Genomic DNA, 20,979 nt, shown 5'->3' with positions numbered 1-20,979 from the left:
TCCGTCGTTTGTTCTGAGGACTTCCCGACGGGCCAGGCTGCGGGTCCTCCGGCCTGGGCCGTGGGAACCTCGTCCATCTCAGAGCATAAGGACTGGATCGCAGACAAAATGGCCGCCGAGCCATCCTGAGGCCTAGGTTCCGGCCGCGCCGGAAGGGAAGGCTGCTCTTCCTCGCCGTCTTCCTCGGTTATCTCCCGAGGATCTTCCTTATGGGATCGAACCTTCTCGAATTGGACTTCGAGGTTCCTCACGGCCTCAGTCAGTTCCTCCTCCGAGGCTGACTGAGCTCGAGGGGGCTACCGTGCCCCCCCCTCGCTTCTTCCATCATGGCGGACACAACGATGGGCTGAAAAGAGGATTCCCTCCTTGGCGGCAGGGAAACTCTAGTCCCGGAGGCAGTCGCCGCTGGCGGGGTCTCTGCCGTCTTGGCCAGAGTCGCCGCGATCGCCTCGATAGAGGCCTTTGCCTGCTGGGTAGGGGGCCTTCACCACCTTAGGTGCGTCCCAGGCCTGCTCCTTCGGGGGAGGGGCGACGCCTCGCTCCCCCTCTTCCGAGATCGGACGGGGCTTCTCCCGAAGCTTACCCACGGTCTCGGACTTCCCCGAACCGGAGCGCTGGCTCGTGGTTGACGGTGCGCCCTGCCTGGCGACCGAAGAGCCCGACCTTTCGGCGCTCCCGGAGCCAGCAGACTCGTGGCGCTTGGCCTGGTGTTGGGCCCCCGTCGCCGGGGCGCCCGCACAGGACTTAGAAGCCCGCTCGGACCCCTTCTTCCTCTCACCCGTTGAGCCCTTCTCCAACCAGCTGGCGAGACGGGATCGACGGTCCCTCATGGTCCGCTCCGACAAGTTCTTGCAGAACTGGCAGTCCTTCTCTACATGAGTCTTGTCCCTATGAAGACAGAGGCATCGCGAATGTTCGTCTTCCTTAAACACATTCTGCAGCCCGCATCCAGGGCAGCTGCGAAACAGCTTGGGTCCGGGAGACAAACTCGCATCCTGGGCCATCTCGAAGTAGGCCGCGAATCTTCTGGAATCCTCCAAGAAGTTGATTCGACGAAATCTTCACCCTTGAGGGGCGTAGGAAAATCCTGCAACGGGTAGCCGTTAACGGGAGTAAAACAGTGGAGCTTGAGGCTCGATTAACCGAAAAAATGTGAAAATTCACCTGAAAAAGCGCGAAACATGCAGTAAAAGCTCGAGAGCTAAGCACGAGGACTCCCAACACTTGAACGTGCTGTAAAAATCTGAAGATGGCTGCCAGAGGCGGGGCTTAGGTAGAGGGCAGTCATTGGCTGTGGTCAGTATGACGCAGAGATCAGTGATTGGTTACTACTACGAAAGACAGATCAGAAACGAAACTGATACTGATTTCTTTACCGAGGATTCCCAGCCTGACGACAGGGAATATTCATGAGCATGTGAATCCATGCCAGACCCCATGCTGGAGAAACTTGATTTCTGGGAGGAATAGAATAGACCCTATGCATCCGGCTATTAGGACTGAAGTAGCAAGAATATAAGCAGAGGCTACTCATCCTTTGGCACAACTTCTATGGCCGCCAGGAAAAGAGCTTTAATCTCCTGCATTACCTCTAGAGATTACCTCTGAAACATTACAAAGACTATGGTGGCGACAGGTTCATCTAGTGAAAATCCCTTGATTTTAGCACCTGGCAGACTTGTAGGACTCTTCCAAAGCTCTGTAAAAAGGATGAACGTCTACCTCCCAAAGGGGATACAATGGTGTCTTAAGAAAAGGAAGAAAACACATTCTCCCCCCCCCCACCCCAGATTCCAGATGATTTTGCAGTACCCTGGTTAGAGGTATAAGACACTGCAGGTTTTGGTTCTGAACAAAGTCTTTTAGCAAAGCTATTTCTTGAAGAAAAAGCAGATCACTGGCCCTTTGCCAATGATCTGGCTTTGAAAGCCACATGACACTTAAAACCAGAATTTAAGTAGAAATACAAGACTTAGCAGTCACAGCACCAATTCCTTACAGGGCTGAAAGACCTCATTGCAAAATGGAAGAAATGTTGCCAATGAAGGAAGAGCTATGACCTTGTCCTGCATTAACAGAATGAAGGAAAGTGGTCTCAGGCAAGTCAGACTACATGAGGAATAAACAGATCAAAGTTGTGCCTGCGAGGTCCTTGTTAACATGCAGCATTTGCAAGCCTGACTCCTTACCTTCAGTTAACAAGAAAAATAATGATTGGGCACCTGGAGAATGCAAATCCCTAAACTCAGTTTTGGAAGTTCTATCCAGTTAGAGCAAGAGTAAAATATTTGCTGGGCTTTTTACCTTACTCGGGGCACCAATTGTAAGGAGATGGCCAGGGTTTATGTTTAGGCTAATGCTTACGCTTGAAAGGAGCGAGCCGGTGCCAAATGAGGACTATGGACTTTCCTTGTGGCGGAATGAAGGACTTGAAAGATTTCAGGCACTCTGTACCAATATAACAGGCCTAGGTAAGCACAGTAATGTTATGATCCACGCTGCTAGGAAAATGAGGGAAGAAATTTAAATTCTTCAACTATTGCGTGCATCGGAACAGATATCACATTAGAAGCCGTCCCATTACAAATCTGGATGTAATCATAAAGTCAGATATGTGAAGTTAAGGGTTTGATTTATTTAACTATTGAATACAATGTAAAAGAAACAAAATAAAAAGCCCATACAAAGAAAGCAGGATCATAACTAGGTTATCATTTCCATGACCCCAACCACAGCTGCACACTGGGGACCCCTTACATATTATACACTAGGTAAGCCAAGTGCCTGCTTAGCAGTACCGGGACCCTGAAGGAAGAGGTCAACCTACAAAAGAAGGAACAAGTTACTTATATGTAATTATTCTCCAGCACGGGTCCAGCATGGATTCACATGGCCATGAATATCCCTCGTTGTCGGGCTGAGAATCCAGAACAAGTTACTTACCTGTAACTGTTCTCCAGCATGGGTCTGGCATGGATTCACAAGCCCATAAATATTCCTCGTCAGGCTGGAAATCTTCAGTAAAAGAAAAAACAGTTTTAGTTTCTAAACAGTCTTTCTCCTTTAAACCAATCACTGAGCTCTGGGTCATACTACCCCCCCCCACCAGCCAATGACAGGCTTTTACTTAAGCCCCTCCTCTAGCAGCCATCTTCAGATTTGGTAGCACGTAAAGTGGCAGTAGGACCAAGAGAAGAGCTGCAGAGGGGCAGGAGGGAGGGTTCACATGTGAATCAATGCTGGAGGACAACAGTTACAGGTAAGTAACTTGTTCCTTCTCCAGCATGGGGTCTGGCATGGATTCACATGTTCCTGAATAAAGAATACATAGCAGTACACACATGTAAACACAGGAGGTGGCAAGGCTCAACAGAAGCAATCTCTTACCTCCACACCAGGCTCACCTTGAAGCGAACATGTAGCGCAGCACTGCTTGGCCGACTCTGGACTCCTCCCTGGAATCCCTGTCCACGCAGTAGAATTTCACGAAGGTATGCGTCGACTTCTGCGTAGCAGCCCTGCAGATGTCAAGCAGGGGCACACCAGAAAGCGACCCCATTGCAGCAGCAGCAACTGCTCCAGTAGCATGGGCTCTCGGACAGCCAGGCATTGATTGGTTTGCCAACCGGTGACATTGAGTGATACAGCCAACAAGCCACCTGGAAATGGAAGCCTTGGACAGGGCCTTCCCATAGTTCACAGGACCAAACTTCACAAAAAGCTGAGAAGTTCTCTGTAAACTGTGTGCGGGCCACATATAAACTTCAGCACTCTATCCACATCCAGCGAGTGCAAAGTCCTTTCAGCCGGCAACAAAGGCATCGGAATACACACAGGCAACCCCAAGAACTTGGGGGTGAAATTCCCACTGAACCTTGGCCATGAAGGAGGGGTGCGTTCGCAGCACCACCCCCGTCTTGTGAAAAGTCAGGCAAGGTCACTTGCATGCCAGGGCCTGGATCTCGCCTACTAGTCTTTCAGAGGGGATGGCCACGAGGAAAGCAGTCTTCCATGACAAACTTGAGCGGAGCTGAATGCATAGGTCAGAAAAGTTGAAGAGGGTGGTTAACACTTTCCGGAAAGCCGAGCGGGAGGTCTCAGCTCGGAGTTGGGTAGGGCGTTCCAAAGTTTAGGTACTATGTGGGGGGGAACTGATACCACCTCCCTTGGCTCTTTTGATGGATAGAATGCACAGTTGGTTGGTGTGGCAGGTTCTTTTCAGGTGTGAAAAAGTGACTGACGATAGTCTCTGAAAGGTAGGGCGGGGCTGTGAGTGTTAAGCGCGTATGCATTATGTTGAGTCTTGAAGGTTATACGTTCCTTAATGGGGAGCCAGTGAGCAGCTCTGCTAGCCTCTACGCACCCACGCTTTGAGGCTGGAAGGGACATTACCCAATTTGAATGCAGCATTAATGAATGCTGTTAGGAGAGGGGCAAGCGAGTCAGTGCATTTTTTAATAATGTTGGGGTGGGGGGCAGATGTCTCCTTTACACATCGAGGGTTTAAGATGTTGGAGGAGTTTGAGGACTACTGATTCTGTGATGTCTCGAAAGGAAAAGGGAACGTCATTGGGAGTGTGGGAAGGGAGGCTGGTCATGGATGGGTAAGGCTTTGAATTGCACCTGAAGTTTTTTTTGGAGAAGTTCCATTTTACTGAGCAGGGCAGCTTGTATGCTCTAGCACCAAGCTTCATCTTTAGTGATCTCGTCAGGGCCAGTGGAGGGAGAGATTAAGTCTTTGAAAATTGTGTACATTTCCTTAGGTTGAGAGTTGGCCTTCGATATCCGCGAGTTGAAGGAGTTGATTTAGCTTTAAGGATTGCTGCTTTATATTGAGCGGATCGTCTTTCAATTCTTCCTTCGCGTAGTCGCTAGGCTTGGATTGCCAGTTGGTTAATGCAACACTTTTACTGCTACGAAGGGCTTGTAGTTAATCTGTGAACCATGAATTTACATGCATTGACTCTTACATTCAATTGGGGCTATGGCATCAATAGCGTTGGTGACGTTATCAGCATAGATCTCTGCTAATGTGCTGGGTCACTGGAGAACAGGGGACAAGTTCTGGGATTTACAGAAAAGGACAGAGGTTGTTCTTGTTTGTCCACCTAACCTTCGCTGGTGGCGCATAGGTGAGAACTTTAGTGGTATGAGCTGTGGGAATGGTAAATTGGATACAGTTATGGTCTGTCCATGGGTGAGCAGAGTTTGAGCAGAACATAGTGGAGCAGTTGTGGTCTGCTACCCAGTCAAGGGTACGGCCTTTGCAGGGAGTTGGGCTGGTGACTTTGTATGAACCCTAGATCTCTGAATTCTTCATCTAGGGCTGAGGCTGCTTTATCTTTAGGATCATTTTAGGCCTAGATTAAGAGTAGACTGGTTTTGGAGGTGATCACCTAACAGATCACAAGGTCATTGGAAATCTAGAGCTGGGCCTGGAGACCAGCAGATTAGGAACAGGTTTATGGTGCGGTTGGGGGACATGGATATTTTGGCAGTTATGTTGTCAGCGTTGCCTGCCATAGGAGATTGCGCAGCCTGATGGAGGATATCTTGTTACGAGGGCTACTCCTCATGTCAGCAGTTGTCTGTCTTGACGGAGAATGGAGTATCCTTTGGTAGGGCTAATGAGATGGCAGGACCAGACGCTTCATGGAGCCATGTCTCTGATAGCAAGTAAGTCTAGGTCGTGAAAGGTTAGGAGGTCGTGGATCTCCAAAGCATGATCAGGGAGAGCATGCACATTTGAGAGGGGGAGACGGAGAGCTATTTTTAGTTGGGAAAGTGGTGGGTGAGGCTATGGGGAACTAGCGCAATCAGTGGGTGAGTTTACTAGCTGAGTAGTGTGGGTTGTGTGTATGGGTGCAGTAATTGGTGCTTGCAGGAGTCTGCTGAGACGGGTATATATCCGACGGGAAGTAAGAGTACTTGGTTCTCATGCTCATAATAGCAGGGGTACAGTGGGCGCGTCCGCCCAGTCTGGTTCATGGTCGTGGGCCAGGGGAGACTGGTGTAGTGGGGGTTTGGTGCATGCTCTGAACCTGGATGCTAAGCGAGCCGTGAGGCCGGTTGTGGTACTGGGGCACCTGGCGGGGGGCACCATGTTAGTAGGAGAGGTGTGGATAAGTAAGGGTGATGGTACCCTGTTCCTGTGACTGCATGTGCGAGTGGTAGGTTGTGTTGGAGTTCTGCATGGAGTTCTGCATGGTTAATTGAGTAGAGTTAAGGTGAATGAAGAGGTGCCAGGTTAATATAGGGAGCAGTGGGTTCTGCAGGGTATGCAAGAAGGGCACGCTAGGGATTTGGTTTTGGAATACATTGGTGAGAGGAGGCACTTAGGCAGATGGACTGTTGGGACAGATAGCGGGCAGTGTTCTGGTCTAGAGATCTGGTGTAGCAGGAGAGACCCGGCAAATTAATCTTGGAGGCGCGAGCCAGCCCCGATTTAGCCAATGACAGTAGATATGGCAATACCCGAGGGGCTGTGACCCTCAGAGGGTTAATCTTCTGTGCACGCACCAAACAGTAAAACGCTTCCAAATTCTAACGCTGCAGTAGCCAGGCCTTCAGGTTCATCGACCCCGGTTCGCGGTGCAGAATTGCACCTCCTTCCCTGGCGAGAAGATCCGCAACCACCGAGAGCTTGACTGGAGGAGACACCAACATGCTGAGAAGGTCTGGGCACCAGATCTGCCTCTGCCACGCTGGTGCGACGAGGACCATCCTGCACTGGGAGAGGACTCAAAGTAGTAACGGCAACGAATGGAACGCATATAGAAACATGACTTCAAGGGAATGAAAATGCGTCCCCCATGCTCCCCAGCTGGGGGAATCTGCTGGCGAACCTCCAGCACTTGGTCGTCGTTGCAAACAGATCAATCTGGGGATTGCCCCTACTGGAGGAAAAGGTTGTCCACTTGGCCCTACCAAAGCTCCCACTCGTGGTAAGAGCGCAGCTCCCTGCTGAGAGAGTCGGCGACTTTTTTACTCCTGCAAGGTGAAACTGAATAAGTAACATCCCCTGGGTGACGGCCCAGTGCCATAAGTCCTGTGACTCTGGAGAGCACTGGTGATCTGGTGCCCCCCCCCCACCCCTCCCTCCGTTTACAGATGTAAAACATTGTGGTGGTATTGTCCGTGAAGACAATCACCACCTTGCCCTTGAGGGACGGCAGACACGACGAGAGCCAACACACCGCCTGTAGTGCCAGGACGTTGATATGCAACATCTTCTCCGGCAGACACAGGCCTCTGGCGTGAAGTCATTCAGTGTGGGCTCCCCATCCTTCCAGGGAAGGAGCTGTTGTGACAGTCTCCTGGTAAGGGGGGGGTGAGGGGGGGCTCTGGAAATCCATGCCACCCAGGCGATATTGGGAGTACACTCCCCACCACCTTATTCCCCCGACAGAACAACTTGTCGAGCGCGATCCTGTCCTGGAAGCCTCCGGACACCAGGACCCAACGGGCATCAAGGAACTCCTGTAGAGGACACATCCACAACCTGCCTGCAGAGCCGGATCAGGTATATGAATGACAACATGCCGAGTAGACTTGATCTTCCTCACCGTGGCGATTCCGAGTACCAACAGCCGTGGCACCTTGCCTAGGATGGCAGATAGCCTCTCCGACGGTGACGCCAGGCTGGCCACCATGTCGAGTATGGAACCCAGGACCAGTGCATCCTGCGATTGAGTCGAGCAGGACTTTGCATAATTGACAGAGTACCCCCAGTTACGTCAGCCGCCGGACGCTCCTCGCAGTGCGATGGCGACATCCTTCGACCTGGCCCAGATTGACCAGTCGTACAGGTAAGGGTACACGTGGATCCCTTGCAGTTGCAGATGGGCCGGCGCAAGGCACTTGGTGAAGACTGTGGGTGCAGACTTCAGTCCGAAGGGGAGGGCCTTGAATAAGGAAGCGCAGAAACTTATGGTGTCCTTTGTGGATGGGTACATGCCTCCTCTTGGTCCAATGACGACAAAGTCTCCCTCCTCCAACTGGCTGAGCACGTGTTAAAGCGGGACCATTCTGAACTGGGACTTTATATACTTGTTTAGGCGCAAGTAGAGAATGAGCCTCCATCCCCCAGTCTTCTTTCGTACGAGGAAGTACCTTGAGTAAACTGAAGCCCTGGAGCTGCTTGGAACCAGCTCTATCACCCCTTTCTTTAACATGGCCCGAAACTCCAGCAGCAGCTGAGGGATGTGGTTTTCCTGCCGGGCCAGTGGTGGTATTTGGGGACACTTTCGTTGGAACTATAGTGTGTGGCCGTGGGCGAGAGCGGCCAGCACCCAACCGTCAGTGGAGATGGTCTTCCAGACGCCGACTAAGTTGGCCAGCCAACCTACCACCGGGGCGCACAGGTGGGGGCCAAACATCTTTGCCGGTTCAATCTTGCTTGGAGGTTGATGAAACCCCGCGAAGACCGGCTAGACCTCCCTCCTGAGGGAGCAAAGGATGGCCGTCGTTGCTGTAGCGTGCCCAGGGCACGTGTTGTCTCCATGCAGTGTCCTTGATAGCCTGGAGTGATTCATCTACAGCCTTTCCAACCAAGTTATCCCTGTCAATGGGCATGTCCAAAATCCTTGTCTGGACCACCTGCCTAAAGTTGGGGGCCTTGAGCCAGCCACTACAGCAAAGACACACTGTTTCTCATCTGGCGGAACACTGCTTCCGCAATGTCCATTGCCACTGATGGCATGGTCCGACACCACCTCGCCTTCTTGAAGGCTCTCCAAAGCCTCTACCCACTTGTCGTTGGGGAGGAAGTCCAGGGGGGCAGTGGAGAGAGGGCGATGGGTGGCGTGAAGGTGTAAGCTGCTTCCTTGGCCAGCGGTTCCCCAGGTGTCAACAGGGTGACCGGCACTGGTGCTGCAGGAGTAGCAGGCAGTAGGGGGGGGGGTCGCTGGCATCATCCTCTGTATCTCAGACAACAGTGGGTGTAAAGTTGAGATGTCCAGTGAAAGGTCTCTAGGTGGTAACTGGGGCATAGTAGGGTCCGAGCCCTCGTCCTGGGGCCCCTCAATAGACTGTCTCCCCCTCTCCCCCCCCCCCCCCCCCGTCATGGGGGCGAGTCCCCAGCGTTTTCCCTAGTTATCGCCCTCATGGACAGTATGGATGGAACCAATCTCATCCTCAGCCGAAGAAACGTCTGTTCCCTGAAAGGCCTTCACGGCCACCCCTCCCCCCTCGGACTCCGGCTGAGGTCTGGCATCCTCTTCTCCGGGGTCTTCTCAACTGGCTTGTTCGAAGCCTCCTTCCTGGGAGGGACACCCTTGCTGTCGCCAGGGCACCGTGTGGGTCTGCCCCCGTAGCCTTTGAAGCGACGACACCACCTCGAGGGAGGGGATATCGCATGGTGCACCTGGGCCTGCACAGAAAGGCCAGACCCCTTGTCTTGCTTGGACTTCCACCTTCCAGGCTGTTTGAGGCCTTGCCCCGTTTGGTCTCGTCCTTCGGGGACGGGTCGGACCTTTGTCTCCTTTGGCCTCCTCAGTCGAGTGTAGGCCAGACACCGTACCCTGCTTGGCCTTCTCCGGGTTCCTCCCTCAGCTTACTCAGGTTATCCGACTTCCTCTTGGATGAAGGACTGGAGATCAATGTAAATGGGGATGACTATTGCACCCTGTTTTTCGCAGGACACGCAGCAGCGGCGACCCAGACGGAAGCAGACGTGGTGCTTGGCCTTGTGTTGGGCCCACACGGGTGGGACGCCCTCAAAAGACTTACAAGCCCGCTCCAGTTTCCTGGATCCGGGCGAGGTATGCCCGAGGGTACCACAAACATTGGGAATGCTGGTCATCTCTGCATACATTCCGCAAACCGCAGTTAGAGCAAGGCTTGACGACGGAAGTGCTGTCCTTCTCATCTGACATGATCCACAAGGTGTAGGCCTGAAGAATCTTCTGAAGCCTTAAAGCACTCGACTAAAACAGCCCTTGAGGGGCGCTGAAAACTCCAAACAACAGATCAGTTAGTCGGAAGGATGATCGATGGAGCACACAGGCTCGATTGACCGAAATATAGTTTAACTCTCAAAAACCGAAAAATGCAGCAAAAAAGCTCGAAGAGCAAAGCATGAGGACTCCCTGCACTTGACCGTGTGGTAACAATCTGAAGATGGCTGCCAGAGGAGGGGCTTGGGTAGAGGGCAGTCATTGGCTGGGGGCAGTATGACCCAGAGCTCAGTGATTGTTTATAGGCGAAAGAGTTTAGAAACAAACTTTAGAGGCTTCCCAGCCTGACAGCAATCGTCATGAGCATGTGAATCGATGCCAGACCCCATGCTGGAGAAAAGATAAACTCTCTCTCCTTTAAACCAATCACTGTCCTCTGGTCATACTACCCCCATCCAAACAGTCCTCTCCCAAGCCCCTCCTTTAGCAGCCATCTTCAGATTTGTTAAGCATGTAAAGTGACAGTATGTACAAGAAGAGCCGCAGAGGGGTCGGAAGGTAGGGTTTGCATGTGAATCCATGCCAGACAACTGCTGGAGAACAATAGTTACAATTAACTTGTTCCTTCTGCAGCATGGGGTCTGGCATTGATTCACATGCTCATGAATAAATATATAGCAGTACGCCATTACACAACCACGGGAGGTGGCAAGGCTCAAGCAATTAACTTACCTCTGGAACAGGCTCACCTTCAAGTGAACAGGTTGCATAGCACTGCCTGGACGACTCTCGACTCCCCCATGGAATCCCTGTCGACGCAATAGAATCTGGTGAAGGTGTGCGTAGACCTTCACATAGCCGCTCAGCAGATGTCCAGAAGGGGCACACCAGACAAACATTGTTGCAGCAATCGCTCTGGTGAAGTTGGCTCCGACAGCCAGTTCGCCAACCGCTGACAGAATGATGCAGCCGGAGAGACACCTCGAGATGTAAGCCTTGGACAAAGCCTTCCCATGCAGGTCACTTAGAATTTCAGGGCACAAGCAACATCCAACGAGTGCAAGGCCCCTTCAGTCGGTGATTAAGGCTTCAGGAAACATGATAAAAGACCAAGCTATTAAGGTGGAATTCCGAGGAACCGTCAGTATAAAAGGGGTGCGATCTGGAGCCTGCCCCCCTCAGCAAATATGTGGTCCACCTGGTAATACTGATCGCAATTCCCTGCTGAGGGAGTCTGCAATGTGTTCTTGACTCCTGCTGGGTGGAGAGGGACGAGGACCATTCTTGTACAACAGCCCAGTGACACAAGTCCTGCACTTCCTTGGAGAGCGCAGGGGATAGAGTGACCCCCCCCCCCTGCTTCCTGATGTAGAACATGGTGGTATTGTCCGTGAAGGTCCTCAACCCCTTGCTGTCATGATCTCTGCTTCCAAAAGGTCAGGGTTTTCCCAACTCCCTTGGAAGCAGATCCATAACCCAGGTTCCGAGTGCCAACCAGTCCCAATTGGGACCTTTTGGACCGAGTCCTGGCGCCAGTGGCACCAGGCTCATAAATATGCCCAGTCCCAGCGCTGAAGCGCCGGGCTCATAATGCTTGGGTGGACTTACCTGCAGCAGACCATGCTGCTTACTTGCCTGCCAGTTGAGCCTCTGATCCTCTTCTGTTTGGAACTACTTTTCCTGTTGGGTGGGGCAGGAGCCACTCCCTAGATTCAGAACACTAACTCTTCTGGAAAGCAGGAACTCTTTTCTTACCTAGGCGTGGCTGTGGAAGGAGACACCTAAGCACTACAGGAGGCTATTTAAACCACACCCGATGGATGAATCTTGCTTTGCGTTATTCTGCATCCTCTGCAGCAGAACGCTCATCGTGTCTTCTGCATCTGATCCTGGGCCTAAGGAAAAAGGCTTACCATCCTGAATCCAGTCTTCAGCAACACCTATAAAGACAAGAAAGAACAGGTTAGCATTACGGTCTTCAGTGACAGCTCTTCACTTACCTGGTCCATCGGCTGTCACCAACGCCTCGCGCTGCATTCCGGCATCTGAAAGACAAAGGCTTACCTACTCTTCGTGCGCTCCGGAGGTCTTCACACTGCATTCCGGCATCTGAAAGACAAAACAAGGTGCGTTTAAAGACATTGGGGAACTAATACTCACATGCCATTACTCCTTTCCACATCTAACCCAGTGGGTATTCCGGCACCCTGCAGCCGCTCCGAACTTGTACCTGCAAAATAAAAAGACAGTTAGAGCGCATCGTGAAGCAGGCAACAAGCGCTTACTTACGTGCTTCCAGGCGCTTCTATTCATCACACGGGCTCCATCTTCAACTCACTTCAGCCCGTCATCCGCCATCGCCGGAACCCTGCAAAACAAGAAACATCATTACTAAAGACTTTAAAGACATTAGAATTACTCGAAACTTACCGTTTGTGCAGTAAACGACGGACAGCAGTCCTCTGAAGTCAAGAGGCCTGCTCCCCTTATCCAGTGAAGAAACTGGTTACAGCACCCTGCCCCGAGGCAGATGGAGAGCACAGCGTTCACTTACCTAAGGTGAGAGCGTTAACCTTTGGGGTTCTACAGGAGAAGAGAAAGGGAAGAAGAGAGAGACATTCAATAACCCAGTTCCTTAATCCCATATTTTCTATCTGCAGACATCTTACCCTTCGAGTCAGACATACAGTGCACAGAGGTCCAGCCCAAAGAGCCAGCCGTGTGTTACACATCACCTTTGAAGATACGGTATACGCCCAGTCAAGACTGGCGCCTCTACGGGAATCAGGTGAGCGTTACACTTGCCCTTCAGAGACGGAAGGAATGACTCGAGGACCCAGAACACTGCCCGCAGTTCCAGTATGGAGATCCTTCTCCTGCAGTCACAGGCCTTAGTGTGCAAATGTCCGGTGTGGGCTCCCCAGCCTTCTAGGGAAGTGCCCATGGTGACCGTCTCCTGGTATGGAGGGTTTTGAAACCCTGTGCCCCAGGCAATGGCCCGGACACCGCACGACCTTATCGCCCGACAGAACTCCGTCGAGCAGGATCTTGTCTGCAAAGCTTTGACACCTGTATCCAGCAGGCATCCAGGAACTCTTGAAGAGTGTGCGTATTTGTAACCTGCAGAGCCGGAGGAGTTAAATGCAGGATGACATCATGCCGAGCAATGACTGGACAGCATGGACAACAGCCGCAGCACTTTCCCTTGAATGGCCGCCACTCTGCTCCGATGGCAACGCCAGGCAGGACACTATCGAACAGCACGTTCTGCAATGGTGTCAAGCAGGACTTTGGATAGATTGAGAATCCCAGATCCGTCAATAGCTGGACAGTCACTTCTGTGTATTTGACGGCCACCTCTCGTGCATACCCTGTAGACGTAGGTGGGCCGCCACTAGTGCCAGGCTCTTTGTAAAGACTCGGGCCGACTTCAATCCCAAAAAGGTAGGGCCTTTTACTGGTAGGGCGGGTCCTACACTACAAAATGCAAAAACCTGCAATGTTTCTTGTGAATGGGGCTGTGGAAAGGAGTCCTCCAAGTACAGCGACGTAAATAAGTCGCCTTCCTCCAGTTGGCCAAGCACGTGCTGCAACATGACCATCCTGAACTTTTGGGACTTTGTTGAGACGTCATAGGTCTAGGATGGGCCTCCAGGCCAGTGTCTTTCTGACCAGAAAGTATCTGGAATAGACTCCAGAGCCCCAGAGCCACTGTGGAACCAGCTCCATCACCCCTTTCCGCAGCACAGCCCGTATCTCCTCCACGAGCTGAGGAATGTGCTGCTGCTGATGGGTAACCAGAGGGATCCGCGGACACCTGCGTTGAACCTCCAGGGTGTGTCCCTGAGCGAGAGTGTCCGGCACCCATCTGTCGGTGGTGATCTTCCACTCGCTGACAAACCTATTCAGACAGCCGCCCACCGGAGTGCACGAGTAGGGGACCCAAAATCCCAGCAGATTCAGGCTGTTCAGAGCTGGCATCCTGCCCTGGGGCGACACGGTCCTCCGCTACCGTAGGCCTGGGAATGGCCTCTGTAGGCTTCCTGGGTTGTGGATCTGGAATGCCAATGGTACGAAGAGAAGAAACCTTTAGAAGACCTGCTTGACTTGCCCCTGGAGGAGCGAAAAGAGCGCTGCTGCTGGAGAATACACAACAGGATGTCTCCATATCCACCTGGAGGGACCTTCCCAAACAAGTTCTCTCCGAAGGGCACGTCCAACACCTTTGCCTGGACTTCATGCCGGAAATGTGTGCCCTTCATCCAGCCTCGTCAACAAAGGCAGACACTGTTCCCCATCCCCTCCCCCCACCCCTCTCCCCCCCATCTGCCAGAGACCCAGGGTCCGCAATATCCAACTCTACTGTAATGGCATAATCAGACAACACCCCCTCCCGCTCTCTCCCCCCCCCCCCCCTGGAAAAGAGCGATTGCCTCCATCCTCATCGTCTGGGAGGAACTCCAGAATAGGGACCAGCTTGTACCTCAGCTCACTGTTGTACCTGGCTAGGATCTCCAGTGCGTTGGCAGCCTTGATCGTAGATGCGTGGTTTTAATCGCCTTCCTTCCCATGGCGTCCAGCTTCTTCCCGTTGTTGTCCAGAGGGACCAAAGACTGGTTAGCCAACCGTTTCCTTGCAGCACCACCGAATCCGCTGATGGTTGCAACCTCAGGCACTTGGGTGTGGAGTCCAGCAGCAGATACTACTTCAGTAGATCCCGTTTGGCTGAGCCGTACAAGTGCTCTTCATGAGGGCCAGGCCCTCATCCTACACAATGTCCAGAAGGGGCTCTGCCATGATTGTCTTCCTCCTGGACTCGTCGGTACAAGAAAGCCCCCTTCCTGGTTTCTTCAGGCCCAAGCTAAAAAAGCTTAGAGGCTCTGGCATTCATGGAGTGGAATGACCCCACCTCATCTGGTGGGGACGCCCTAAGTGGAGCATCCAAATCCAAAGACTTGCCGCCCGCTGCGACGATGTCGGTCATGGCCGTATCCGTCCCAGTGTTTGCTGGGTGAGAAGGGCGCCTCATGGAGATGTGGAGGCTGAAATGGTGAGTCTGATGCTTCCTCTTAGTTGGAGGCTTAACCGGGGTCTGGGGAACCACTGGAACCCGGCCCGGCGGCATCCTCTTCTGGATGCAACACCAAGGTGTCACGAGTCAAAAGAATGTCCAGCAATGCATCCCTCGGCTGAGCTGGCATGATCGGAAAACTAGGCCCCCTGCGCTAGCGTCTCCAACGTCCTCTTCCATGTCCAAGGACTCCTGGTCCTCGTCTGGACGAGACCTCCATGGCTTGTGCCACAGACTGGCAGGGCTGTTTCAGGGCATCCTCACCCCACCCCCACTTGCACCCCTGTGGGGCTTGAACCGGGGCAGAAGTAGGTTTCCCATCCTTCTGGCATGCCAGCAGACTTCGCCAAAGTCACTGCGGTGGGGTAATAGGCGGGGCAAGGATACCTTCTGTGCTGCAGGGGCTACCTTCACAGGGTCAGCTCCCTTAGCCGTCATGAGAGCAGCTGCCACCAACTCTTATCGTCGACAAACCCTTTGCCTGTGCCAATTGGGCCTGCTTGGGGAGATCGGCCGCCTTCTCCGTCCACGGCCTCGGATTTCTCATGCAGTTTAGCCAGGGTAGAGGATTTCCATTTAGGAGGAGCTCGATTGCCAGCTGGCCATGGAGGCGGTGGGTGACGTTGATCCCCGCCCTAGCCACCTTGGGACCTGCTTCTGCAGCGACGAAGCTGGACTTGACTGGCAGTTCTTGGCCTTGTCTTGGCCCCCACCGATGAGGCACCCTGGTCCTGGGCGAGTCATGACCCTGCTTGGAGCACAGGGCACAGGGCACAGGCCTTCGCGTTAAGCCATGCTGCGAGTCTACAGTGCCCGTCCTTCGTCACCTTCTTGGAGAATCCGAGGCATATCTTGTACCCCATCTCCTTATGGTCAGGGTACAGGCAGTAGAGGCATTGAAAGTGCTGGTCTTCCACAAACATTCTGTAGCCCGCACTTGGCAAAGGACTTTAAGAGGGACCTTCCCTCCTCCTGGTCTGAGGGCACAAGTAGGCCTAATGGCCTTCTGGAATCTGATGATCTTTGCCCTTGAGGGGCAGTGAAATTCACCAACAGATCCCGGCTGTCGGCAGATTGAGAACAGATCACACAGAACATAACTAGAACCTTTTCCCGTCGAAAAGGCACAAAAAAACCAATGTAGAAGTAGCTCAAAGCAAACATGCAGACTCCCAATACTGAAGCGCGCAATAAAAATCTGAAGATGGCTGCCAGAGGAGGGGCTTTGGGAGATGATTGTCATGGTGCAGTAGGACCCAGAGGACAGTGAATGGTTTAAGGGAGAACTATAGTTTGTAAGTGTAAGTGAAACCTTTTTCTTTGACTGAGGATTCATAGCCTGGCGGGGAATATTCATGAGCATGGGACTCCATGCCACACCCCATTGCTGGAGAAGGAAGTTTGCCACCACCTTCTTAGAGGATTTGCAGTCCTTAAATTAACCTTCGTTTTTCAGGTGCCAAGGTGGGAAACCAAACTCTACCTCATCTTTTGAACGTTCTCTGAAAATGTCATCCAGTTCCGGACACCAAGACTTGCGACTCAGACGTCCACCACCAAGCGGTACTTGCAAATGCATGTGCCTGGAGTAAACATCAACAAGTGGTGAAAGTTCCCTTGGAAGTGGAGGGTGCGACAACACCAGTACTGAGAAACTATGCCGAATGGGAAACTGGCCCCATTCCAGAGTCCCTCATATTGCTGTGATGCCAAGTCTTCAGTCCCGCAATGAAGCCCTGAAATGAAGACCATCCTGGTTTATGGTCCTGACCCTTCTTGAACTTTGAGACTAAGGGTGGTTTCTGTGATGTGGGTTTCATTCTGACACAGAAGTGACAGGAACTCACTAAACATTCTAGAGACATCTTACGCAGGTTTTTCAAGTGGCACAATGCTCACATTTAACAGCCCCAATCCAAATGTTTTAGAGCAACAGCATCCTCTTGAAGAGGTCTTTCCAGTCACACCTGCAGCGCAGGCATGGTCAACCAGTTGTGAAGGAGCCAAAGCAGGACGCCAAATACATGCCCTATACTTGGCCAACTTGTTTCATTCCTCCACGTGCAGACTTTCAGTAGCCATATTGTGACCCAAGGTTCAGAAAAGTCAATACATAAAAGGGGAACGAGGTTAAAAATAGAATTGCTGACAAAGTCTACTTATTTCTGCGTTCCCCTTTCATATGTACACATGGGTTACAGGTAAGGAGATGACCATAAAGTGTTAGCAATTCAGGAGTTGGGAGCCATTTAGCTCCCTTTTGTAGTCTAGCAGTGCCTGGTTAGCTTGACAAAAACTGCTACCAGTATTTACTGGTGGATCCCCCCAGCCAACTGATGCCAAACATGGCTATGACACCAATCCTGTATTTTGGGACAATCTATAAAACCGCATTAGATCACACATCTAGGGTATTCAAAGCACAAGGAGTCAAATAATGAGCAAGTTTGCATTTTATGTGGCAGTTAGATATGGAGAAGGCTGTTTACCAATTCCTTGTTGCCCAATGGTAGCTCCTGCTCACTGGTTAATGTCCGATTGCCCAACAACTGCTTTTAGCTTCTGCCTATCTAGTCTGAATTTCAATCACTACCATACTTTTAATTGTGTTTACTTTCAACCCTTTATGTGGCAGGGGATACCTACAGATAAGACAAGAATTGGGTGGGGTCAGTAGAATTGGCGTGAGGAAGGTGAGGAGTGAGTGCTGGAACTAGATAAAAAGGGGAGGCTCCTGGAGTGAAAAGCAAGTCTACCACTGAAAGCTCAGACTCCTGCAGACCCTTTGCAACACTGAAGCGACCACTGCTGCCCTGACAGTTTTCCGCGCAACAGAGGCACACCCAAGAGGACTCCTTCCTTTTGACTGGTGGGAACAACAATTCCAAGACTAACTTTGATTTGAGCCATCTCCCGAGGTCCTGTGATTTTCCAGAGCCACAGAACCCCACTACCAGGACACCTGCTTCCCATTTGGAGTGCATAGTCGTAGAAATGCCGAATCTGTCCTCGCTGAGCCTTCAAGGACACTCCAGAGACAATTCAACTTGTCCAGACCCGACGCACCCGCCCATCCCACCCCCCCCTGCAGCCCACCCGCCCTCCCCAACGCACCCACCCCCCCTGACGCGCACACCAACCGCCCCCTCCCCCCCAGTGTGTGACTGAAGGAACTCAAGAAAATTGACCGTGCGGATTGCATCCTTGGTTGGCACCAAAACCAGTGACCAGAAGTTGATGAAAGCTGTGCCAGAGGACCTCTCGAGATTGCTACTGAGATACAGTCCATTGTCATGCCTTTCGTCAGACCAACAGATGTCAGGTCCAGAGCTGCAACATCGCAGAGCATCCACCCCATTTTCTTCAAACCTAAGGTACTGTGGTAGGAAAAGGTTATTGCTTACCTTATTCCAGAAAGTCGCTACAAATTGGTGGAGTGCACGGAGGTGCCCAGGGCAAACCCCTCCTACCTCAGACTCAAGCTGCTGCTTGTGTCCCTTTAGCAAGTCCTTTAACAGGATCTTTAATGTTGGTTAAGCCTTATTGTATCATCTTACCTAGAAAGTATCCACAAGAACCTTTGAGTTTGGCCGCTATAAGACTAAGCCTCTCTGAACTGCCTTTAAGCTAGGGTTGTGTTTTGGACTTTAATACTTGCTGTGCAGGGAAACTGCCTCTAGAACCTGAAGCTCTGCTAGGATACTAACCAACTGTTTTCCTTCCCAGAAATCATCATATGTATGCTGACTAAATGCAATTACTGTATTACTTTGTGCGTGCACATTACGGATCGCATGGTAGACCCGTCAAACTCCTGTAACAATTGTGCACATTCAGCAACTACGAACTAAGAAGTGGCCTTTTAAAAGTACTGAAAAGTATACCCAAGTGTTGTTTATTGTGCCAAGTATTTAACAGTGACTTGGTAAATATAATAAATCTATATTTTAATAAATGGAGACGTTTCTTTGATGTGTATAATTAACTAGGTTCAGTGTACTTACGTACAGCTCACATCTTCCTCTTAAGATAAGCCTGACTGCTCTGCTACTCTATCAAGGTCTCGGAGTAGTACAGACTGATGTTGGGTGATCTACAAACCACTGGGATAGCTTATTAAAGTCTTACCTGCAAGTGGGAGTTTAGGAAAACTCACCTCACAACAAAACGTTAAGAAAAGGTTCTAAAGCACCTTTTCCTATCCAGATAGAACGAGAGCCCCCAACGGCAAGGTTGTGCAAGTACCCATTCAGCATCCGATACAGGGTCTGTATAACGCAGGTAAGGTGATATATTAACAAGTCTATTTCCGGAAGAAAAGATGGGACCATCTTTATGAAACAAATGTTTTAACTCACCAATACTTCGGGCTAAAATAATGGATAATAAAAAGGCCACCTTTCAGGTGAGCAATTTAAAGTTAGTCGCCATGGGCTCGAGCGGCTTATGGCAGAGTGCACTGAGCACCACATTGAGGTAATTTCACCCGAAAAGGTTTGACGGGAGGGAAGAGATGAAGACGACCAGCAAGTGAACAAAGAAGAATCAGTGTTCAGGAATGCCACGATAGAGAGGAACATCAGGCAGAGGTATGTGAATGCAAGGTCCGTGATTAATGAACACAATCCACTGAAGCTGGACGAGGCTCAATCTATTTGTCTAAGCACCAGTGACCGAAGCGGAGCCATTTGCTTCGGTACTGTGCCAGAGTAGAGGGTTTGTGAGCCACCTGAAGGATGCAGATATCAGATAGGTTGATCTGCGCTAGTAACCAGATTTCTTGAAAGAGGCTGCTAAGCTGGAAGATTTTTTGGGGTGGGGGGGGAGGGAGGGAATTGGGAGGAGGATGCCGACTTGATTGTTCTGGTGCATGAGATTGTAAATATCCAGCAACTGGATTGATCTTCAGATTTAAGAAACAGAACCTAGCTGGCCACCAGAGTGTAAATAAAGCTCAGCATGCAGTTGTGTGCTTCGGTTGCCAGTCAATTCGTCGAAAAAAATTGGTCGACCAGACAAATGGTCGAAGCAAATTGGTCGAAAACCATTGTCGAAATTTTTTTTCTTCTATTTTAACTATTTATTTATTTTTTTGGGGGGTCCCCCCCCCCCAACCCCCCTTTTTTGCCTTAAAAAAACCTTTTTTTGCCTAAACGAACACCCAAAAAAATATATATAATTTTTAAAAAAAATTCGACGAAATGGTTTGACGAAATTGCGTCGACCAAATGTCATTCGACCAATTTGAGGTCGACGAATTGACTGGACACCGTGTGCTTCCTGTAGTTTGAGCACAGCACTATGAATCAAGGTGAGGGAAGGAAAGGCGAACACCTACATTCCGTCATTCCGTCCAAGGAAATCTCTACTGCATCGCCGAGGGAACCCAGCCCCCTCACCAGTGGTATGGTATAAAGTGGAAGCTTTCTGTTGAGATTGTGGCAATAAAATCTACACTATGGGTCCCCAACTCGGAAAAAAATCTGGGAGAAAACTTAACGATCAACTCAGACTCATGGTTTACTACTGAGGGGGATCGGCTGCTGTGTTCTCCTGGCCAGGAATATGCACCACCTGCAGCCGAATTCTCGTTTGCACAGCCCATTTCCAAATCTGAATGGAACGACTTTTGTTAGAGATTCTGGACTGAAAAGCCTTTGAACTGCTAGCGATATTTCTAGCATTGAGGTACTTTATGTGATGCTTTGTCTGAGGACGACCAAAGATCGCACACCTCAGACCGAACATCACTCCCCAGCCAACCAGAGAGGAATTGACTGTCAAAGTCATATGAGGAGACTACCAACCTTTCGATGGGGACTCCCTTTATCGATCAGAGTTGGACCACCAGCGGAGGGCACGAGTCATCTCCGGGGAACCCTGAATCAAATACGAGTCTGGGTCTGTTGCCTGAGACCAGCTTAGTCTGAGCCCCTTTGACCAAGTCGCATCAACAACCTTGCTAGAGGAAGAGCTAAGATGCAGGACGCCATTAGGCACAGAAGCCTCAGG

The 20,979-nt window shown here is 51.1% G+C and overlaps 1 protein-coding gene across 2 annotated transcripts in view; it reads right to left on the bottom strand.

Moving 5' to 3' along the window:
• PSME3 (proteasome activator subunit 3) overlaps positions 1-20,979 on the bottom strand; it is a 538,782-nt gene that overhangs the window by 465,472 nt on the left and 52,331 nt on the right. The window lies entirely within an intron of this gene.

Source organism: Ambystoma mexicanum, chromosome 13 (assembly GCF_040938575.1).
Source record: "Ambystoma mexicanum isolate Mex_15411 chromosome 13, UKY_AmexF1_1, whole genome shotgun sequence".
In the NCBI taxonomy this organism is placed as follows: Eukaryota; Metazoa; Chordata; class Amphibia; order Caudata; family Ambystomatidae; genus Ambystoma; species Ambystoma mexicanum.
The sequence above is the reverse complement of the archived record's forward strand: the minus strand, read 5'-3'. Positions and strand labels throughout refer to the sequence as shown.